Raw genomic sequence first — 9,194 nt, forward strand, 5'->3', positions numbered from 1 at the left:
GTTCCCAGGCGCGCGCGGCGCGCTCCGCTCTCTGCCGCTGCCCTGAGCGTCAGCCAGGTTCGGTTCCCTCCCCACATTAAACGGCAAGAAAGTCGAGGTTTGGAGAGCTAAGTGACTTGCCCAGAGATGCTCAGGGGGCGGTGACAAAGCAAACACATCTGCGACTCCTTGCTTTTCCCTCTGCGAGGCTCCGGTCCTGCAGGAATCGCCTCGCTCTCATTGGTAAGACCAGGATAGTGTCCCACGCAGCCTGGAGAAATATCATCTAGGAGCAGCGTGGGAAGGGGGAGCTGTATGTCCAATAGTACGAAGTTGTGTTTCAGTCTGTGCCTACATTTCAAATAGACATTCTAAAGCTTCCTCTTTACCCTCAAGCGGGGGTGAAGGTGGCGGGCTGTGCCGGCGCGGCATCCGGTCCCAATTCTGCTCACCAAATAATTGCCTGAAAGCAAGCACACGCCTACTTAACCAACTGGGCAATATCTACGCCTCAGCCTTGGTAGCGGGCTCCTGGGACTATACTAACTCTGTGAAGTGGATGCCCGACGCTGTGCTTGTAATTCCCGACCTTCCAGACGTCTCCCGTGGCGCTCCAAGTCCTTGGGGGCCAGAGGCTCCTGGGCCCCGCTTCACAGTCAGGGGATGCGCCAGGGAAGTCAATCCCAGCCGGTTTCTTCCTTCCGTCCTCAGTCAACTCATGTTGGCTGAGAGCCTGCTGTATGCCAGATGCGTTGGTGAGGAGCCAGAGAGGACCAGGTAAAACGGGTTAGGCCTTGAGACCCAGGGAATCCCAAAGAGGGAGCGCTGCATGGGACCCCATATCCTTTACTCCCAGGATCTGGAGTCTGCCCACAGTACTAGAGACTCTGAGACCACCCTGCCATTAAAAAAAATCCCTTGTGTTCCGGAAAGCAAGTATTTTAATATCCACCTTGCAGACTTATTTTCAAGCAAATGACCAGCTTTGCATTCATCTCCTCTCTAGTGCGACCTCCTCTTTCTGGAAGAGTCATTAAAGGTCACATTATTCACCCTTCTGGTCTCCCTCATGATGATGATGATGATAAAAACAATTAAGGCTTCTGTTACCCACTGTGAGCACTGTTCTAAGCAGTTTATGCAGATTCATCTTTCAATCCCCACAACTTTATGAGGGAAATGCCATTTCTATTCTGCTTTTACGGAGGACCAGAGAGAGGTAAGTGAGGTGTAATAACGTACCTGTAAGGGACAGAGCCAGAACTCAGCCCTGGGTGGTCTATCTCAGTGTCCATGCCATTAACAGCTGAGGAAATGGAGGCTTCCAGGGCTGGAATCCAAATAATCCACCAGCCACCATCAGCCTGGTTCACACCATAGATTCCAGTTACCTAAGCAAGGGGTGCTATGAAATCCATACACACACAATTCCTCCCAAGTTGGTCAATTAAAAAATTTGAATATATCATATCATAAAGTAGTTGTCCATTCACTTACTTGCTCCCCTGTTTCCAACTCCCATATCAACCTTTTTGTCATAAAGCAAATTGTTTCTATGATGGGACCTTAAAAAAATACCTTTACCATAAAGTTTGTAAATTTTTTTTTTCTACTCAGACCATATTCAGCTCATTCCCTGTCTTCTTCAGTTAGTTACTCTCTTCCCTTAAAACCTTGCTCTGATCAGCATCCCAGGTCTTCAGAAAGGATGCCTCTAGGCTGGATGGTGGCCCACTAAGGCCTCTGCTACACTCTACAGTGTGCTTAGCATCCCCAGGGTATTAGTTTCCCAGGGCTACCTAACAAATTACCACAAACTGGGTGACTTAAAACAGCAGAAATTTATTCTTTCACAATTTGGAGGCTAAAAGCCTGAAATCAAGGCATTGGCAAGGCTGTGATCCCTCTGAAGGATCTAGGAAAGAATCCTTCTCTGCCTCTTCCTAACTTCTGGTGGTTGCTGGCAATCCTTAGCATTCCTTGGCTTATAGCAGCATCACTCCAATCTCTGCCCTGTCATTACATGAGCTTCTTTTCCTGTGTTTCCTCTGTGTCCAAATTTCTGTCTTCTTTAAGGACACCAGACATTGGATTTAGGGTCACTTAAGTCCAGTATGACCTCATCTTAACTTGATTACAATACACATGCAAAGACATGAACTTTGAGGAGACACTAGTCAACCCAGTACAATCCCCAAAAGTCATCGTCAATGAAAATGTATTGCTTGAGCTAAGGATGCAAAGAGGCATAAATCACAGACCTTGCCCTCAAAGAAAGACACTGTAGTTACAGAGGTAGTCCCTGCACTCGGAACATAAATCACCAACAAGATAGGGGATGCTTAGAGTCAACTGACTGGGGCCAAATGGCAGCCATGCCAGAGGAATTCAGCCAAGGGGACACAGTCACTGAGGACACCACTAAAAGATTTCACTCAGAGTGGCAGGGTGGGTGGTGGTGAGTTCCAAGTAGATCCTTGAAGGAAAAGTAGGAAAAGCAAAGATAAGAAAGGAGGGCTTATCGAAAGCACAGCTCCAAGGGGGAAGGTGTGCCTGGCAGAATCTTACTTCTGAAGTTTTGCTGTAGAAATGAGAGGCTGAAAGGATGCAAATAACTACCATATGGAGTAGAACATGGTGAATTACTTTGGCTATAATAATAGTATGCTGTAATGCTGCAGCAATTAGCATGTTGTGAAGTGGTCTCTCGTTCATTAATTTTATTTAGTCTTAAAAATGACAATCCTGAGTGTTATCATATAACCAAGGATCCTGGGGCTCAAAGGTCAAGTAACTTGTCCAGGTCAATCGGCACATCAGTTGTAAAACTGGTAGGAAACCCACTGGTCTCGCTATTCCTCGTTCAGGAATTTCCCCACGAAATGATGTTGCCTCCTGGGTCAGCCTTCCAGTACTGATTGTGTTGTTCTTGGCCCAAGGAAAGCATTTGAAGAACAGAGTAATCCTGCAAGAAATAGAAAGGCTCCTAAAAGCCATATAAATCCCAAATTGGAATTGTGAAAAACCCTCCCAAGCCATCTGAATTGGTTTCACGAAACCTTCTGAGGAATTTCTAATGTAGTAAAAAGTCTTTGGCCTTCAGAAACATTATATGATCCAGTGGCCTTCTGCAGAACTCAGCTGTTTATCTTAAGGAAATAGGGGCTGAATGGAACTTGAAGGCATGCAGAGACATTGGTAAGAAGCTGAGGGGAAGTTGAGTACAAAAGACAAATTACACCACAAGGTGGTAAGGCAGCAGAAACTGATAATCGAAGCTCTGGGTCTGGGCTCACCAGCGTGGAGTCATACACAGATGACCAGATCTCGGCGTGTTTTGGAGCCTTTCTAATCAGAATTTGTAACTATGGCTACCAACTGGAAGCAAGCAGGAAGTCTAGCCTTGGGCTGAATGTCTGATGCTTAATATGTTTCCCTGGATTTTCCTTTACTTAGCAAGCAGGTAACTTGCCAAATTCTCTTCTGGCTGAGTCTTTAAAGGTATATTTAAGGATGAAATCCTTTTGCGACTAGGGTGATTCACTGAATTCTTGCTTGTGCAAAATGCCGCACTGGTTGCTATGGAAGAATACAAAAATATAAGACAGTCCCTGACCTTGAAGAAAATCCCATTTAATTTAGGAGACGTGAGACATATAGAGTAAACATGGTATAAGTGAGACTACAAATGAAATTTGTAAGCAGTTTCTCGTCATTCAATTGTCTGTTCAGATGCAACTTTTCAAAACCAGGCCCTCCTGGCTCCCCTTTTAAAAACAATGGCTTGCCCCACCTCCATATCACCTTCTAGCCCTTTATCCTGATATGTGGGCTTTATGACATTTATCACTATCTGAAATTAAATTTTTCTGAATTTAATTATTAAATTAAATGTTTGCTTGTTTACTCTAGACATACTCAAGACATAATAACCATGAGGACATGGAATTTGTCATGTTCTTTGCTGTATTCCTAGCACCTAAAACAATGTTGAACACACATTAGGTGCTCATTAAATATTTGTTAAATAAATGAATAAAATACATATTAATCAACTGAAAATGGGCTGAGATAACTTGGATTAATGTAGTGTTCCCCACATTTGCCTTATAAGAATCACCTAAGCAGCTGTCAAAAAAAATTCCCTGGAGGTTTTGATTTAGTAAGCCTGGAGTAGGGCCCAGGAATCTCTATTTTAAAGAAGCATCCCAGGTGACTCTTTTAATGGGGCAGCATGAGAAACACAAGGTTAATGCAGTGATTGATGGTGGGTGAAAGAGAAAAATGAAGTGATAAGAGCAGGTGCCCGAGGTCAGTGGCTGCTCATTGGAATCATCTGGGGGAGATTTAAAGAGTACTGATGCATAGATGCACAGATTCTGGATCAATGAAATCAGAATCTCTGCCAGTGGGTCCTGGATTTGGGCCAGTTTTAAAGTTCCTCAGGTGATTCTCATGATCAGCCAAGGCTGAAAAGCCCCTAAGGTCTGTGGAAATATTTTATCAGTACTCCAAGCATATTGCTAGGTTGTGCTCCAGTGGTGTCCAGCTTCTTGGATCCCTCAGCTGCAACCCTTGATCTCCTAGTCTGGAAGGGACATGTGTAGCTCGATTTGCGGTGAACTATAGTAGCTTTTTGCTCTTGTTTAAAAAAAAAAAAAGTCATTTAAAGCAACAACTGAATGTAATCTCTTATACTTCATGGCTGGAGTGGAAAACACCTACAAGAATATTTTTATGGTGAGAAAGTCAAGGCACCCTGAGCAGAGCCTAGATGGGCAGAACTGAGTCACAGAGCCCAAATGCTATGCTTGTAATACAATGAGGAAAGCATAGGAGAACACTGAGTTTCTCTCATGGGCCTGGAGAAAGGTGATAGGTGGCTCAGGAAAGAAAGCCAAAGGGAAGATGTAGAAAGAGTCTATAGATGTAGTTCTCAGCCTGGCTGCGTATTATAATCACCTGGGGAGCTTAAGTCATTACTGATGCCCAGACATTCTCAAAGATTCTGCTGTTATGGATATAGGGGTGTAGTGTGAGTGTGCATGTGTGTGTGTGTGTGTGTGTGTGATGCAGCAGGGTTGTTAATCAGAGGTTTACAGAGAAAGGGGGGAGCCTGGTAACTTACTCCTTATAGAAACAAAAGCTACTATGTGCCAGCCACCGGGATGCCCGCTTTGCACAGATTATCTCATTTAATCCTCAGGAACATCTCAGGAGGGAGGCACCTTGGTAGCTCCATTTCAGACATGGAATGAGACCTGGGGAGGGTCACAAGGTTCCCTAACCAGTGAGTGGTGGAGCCAGGATGTCAGGTGAGTCTGCACTCATATCCACCGTCCTATACTGCTTCAGCCGGAGCAGGGTCTAAAGAGAACGTCCTTGGGGAGAGATTCCCTGTGGTAGGGGTCATGTCCAGTCAACCTGAGGTTGTTTGCTGTGCTGTGCTATCACTCCTTCCCCTGTACCACCAAAAGCCTTCAGTGAAGCCTGCCCCACAAGAGCGGGGGTGGGTGGCGCTTTGGGGGAAGGACCAGGGGGCTGAGATGAGCATGCGGTAGACAGATGTGGGGGTGAGGACAGCACTAGTGGCTGAGAGCAATGCCCAGGTACCAAGCTGACCGGCTTGCTGATGAATTTCATAGAAAAGCAGCTACAGGGACTTCCCTGGCGGTCCAGTGGTTGGGACTTCCCCTTCCAATGCATGGGGTGCGGGTTTGATCCCTGGTTGGGGAGCTAAGATCCCACATGCCTCGGGGGCCAAAAACCGAAAACATAAAATAGAAGCAATATTGTAACAAATTCAATGAAGACTTTAAAAATGGTCCACATCAAAAAAAATCTTTAAAAAAAAAAAAAAAAGAAAGAAAGAAAAGCAGCTACAATGGGAGAGCCTATTCTTGGGAAAATGTAGAGCAATAGGGGTACCTAAAGTCAGGGAGGTGGTGGACTTTGCCCTGTACATTGACTGAGGGATTCAAGTCATTCTACTTGGCTTCTAAAGGAAAAGGAGATGCACGGGTACAGAGACTTAGGGCTCTCTGGTTTACATTACTACACATAATCATTCGTGGCACAGAGCTAAGCTCTTCCAAATTTTACTGTTTACTCCTTTTTTCACCCTGGTTTTTTATTTGGCTGAGAACCAACATATTTTTTTCTTTCCTTTTTAAAAAAATGGAAGTATAGTTGATTTATAATGGTGTGTTAGTTTCAAGGAATTATATATATATATAATATATATTATATATGTATATATATTCTTTTTTTTTTTTTTTTTTGCGGTACGCGGGCCTCTCACTGTCGCGGCCCCTACCGTTGCGGAGCACAGGCTCTGGACGCGCAGGCTCAGCGGCCATGGCTCACGGGCCCAGCCGCTCCGCGGCATGTGGGATCTTCCCGGACCGGGGCACAAACCCGTGTCCCCTGCATCGGCAGATGGATTCTCAACCACTGCACCACCAGGGAAGCCCTATATTCTTTTTCAGATTCTTTTCCATTATAGGTTATTACAAGATATTGGGAACCAATATTTTCTTAAACCTCTTCATTTCCATCACCAGCATTGCTTTTGGGGCCATTTTTACCCAAGAAACATAGCTTTTGTTTTGTTTAATCATTTCACGACAGTTAATGAGTAGGCAGTAACGAACAGAGAACAAATAAGCTGTGCTGAGATGAATATGCTGGGGGATTGGCGAGGCTCAACCACCAGCTAGGTGATTTGCCTTACCACTTCCTTGCCTCCAGCTTTGAAGGACATGAGCCAACTTCATATCTCAGCCACAATGCCAGGGGTCATTGAACTTCAAGGTGTCTTGTGAACAGGGAAAAACAGAAATGTTAACTGCTTTTACCTTTAGAAGTACCACTCTTTACATTACAGCTTCAAATGTTTGCATCTACTGTTCCTACTTTAAAGTCCCTGGCAAAGTAGCCTAAATGAAAGAATATGAACTTACAAATATTACAAAGAATATGAACTTACAAATATCCAAGGAATTTAGAAGTTAACTATGTAGCTTTTACTTGGGACTTTAAATGGAGGCGACTTGATTTGACATGGCCTCAAATTCTGTTCCTCTTATTTAGGTGGTAAGAGAACTGGGGACATGAGAACATTATGATTAAGTTTAAGCAGATAACACATATATATACAATCTAAAAAAAAAGGTTATGAAGAACCTAGGGACAGGACAGGAATAAAGATGCAGATGTAGAGAATGGACTTGAGGACATGGGAAGGGGGAAGGGTAAGTTGGGACAAAGTGAGGGAGTGGCATGGACACATATACACTACCAAATGTAAAACAGATAGCTAGTAGGAAGCAGCCACATAGCACAGGGAGATCAGCTCGGTGCTTTGTGACCACCTGGAGGGGTGGGATAAGGAGGGTGGGAGGGAGACACAAGAGGGAGGGGATATGGGGATATATGTATACATATAGCTGATTCACTTTGTTATACAGCAGAAACTAACACACCATTGTAAAGCAATTATACTCCAATAAAGATGTTAAAAAATGTAACTACAAAGAAAGTACATAATTCTAAATACATTTCTGTGATTGCATTAAAAAAAAAAGTTTAAGCAGAAACTTACCACATGAGATGAGAAGAAATAGAAGACGAGGGAGTCCAAAGAAGTATACGTGGAGGTTACGTGCTATCAGCCCTCACAGTCTTGAGAATCCAAAGGGACTTAAAATACAAGTCCTATGGGCACATGCATTCAATTAACAAGGTAGTTTTCTGTGAAAATTGAGTTTGGGCAATATCTCAGATGAATAAACTTTACACATTATTTATGCCTGACACTCCCTAGATTGAAAAAGAGAGAGCCCAAGAGCAGATACCAATGTATTCATATTGAAACTCTTCCAGTAAGACTTCTGCATTCCATTTTCTACCAATGAGTATCTCCGTCTGTCCTGCCTATCATCCACCAAAGTGAGCAAACACTGACACCTCTGAATGTGTAGGTGGCAGAAGTAAGTAGGGTCACTGTCACTCAGAGTGATGTTCACAGCTTTAATCATATTTTCAGGTAGATAATTTTGGTTGAGACAGAGGAAATATATGATACCTAACAGCATGAATTGTGAAACCAGATTACCAGGTTCGAATCCCAGCTCTACCACTTGGTAGCTGTGTGACTTCGGACCAAGTTACTTCATCCTATACCTCAGTTTCCTCATCTATAAAATGCAGATAAAATTTCCTGCCTCATAGGGTGTGGTATTAAATGAGTTAACACGTTGGAAGTGCTTATAACAATGACTGGTACATGTTAGGTGCTCAATAAATATTAGCTCTTACCCCACCCCTGCCCCTGCCTTACACAGGTTTTTTTTCAATAAATTTATTTATTTAATTTATTTATTTTTGGCTGTATTGGGTCTTCATTGCTGCGCGTGGGCTTTCTCTAGTGGTGAGCAGGGGCTACCCTTCGTTGTGGTGCGGTGGCTTCTCTTGTTGTGGAGCATGGGCTCTAGGTGCGGGGGCTTCAGTAGTTGCGGCACGTGGGCTCAGTAGCTGTGGCTCGCGGGCTCTGGGGTGCAGGCTCAGTAGTTGTGGTGCACGGGCTCAGTTGCTCCGGGGCATGTGGGATCTTCCTGGACCAGGGCTCGAACCCGTGTCCCCTGCATTGGCAGGCGGATTCTTAACCAGTGCACTGCCAGGGAAGCCCCAGGGTTTTTTTTTAACTGGCAGTGTGGAGTTTGTACATCTGACTACTTTCCTGCACATGGGCATGTACTTACTTCTCGCAGCCAGTCAACGTAACCCCACTTCCCTGGCTAGTGACTGCTTTGGAACAAGCAGATGGCACAATTTTGTCTAATGACATACAATTTCCTGGGGTGGTGGTATTCAGGGAAGGTTTCTTCCCAAAAGACGTGCACTGGAAGAAAATTTTCCTTCCTTCTTCTAATAATGCTGTTTCTGCATGTACACTTGCCTATAACAGCAGAGCCATCTTGGCACTGTGAAGGGAGCTGGAAGAAAGATGGAAACAATCATGATATTGTTGAATTAAAGAATTAACCAACCCCCAAATTCCTACCTCTGGACTTAATATATGAAATAGTAAAATTTCCATTATGAGTATGGTTTTGTTATCATACTTGAAAACATCCTGATTGATACTTCTTGAGTATCTAGTATGTTTGAGATATTTTATTAGAAACACAAAGTACAAAACCCTAAACCTGACC

The sequence above is a fragment of the Mesoplodon bidens genome (genome assembly GCF_964165515.1).
Source record: "Mesoplodon bidens genome assembly, chromosome: 4".
Taxonomy (NCBI): Eukaryota; Metazoa; Chordata; class Mammalia; order Artiodactyla; family Ziphiidae; genus Mesoplodon; species Mesoplodon bidens.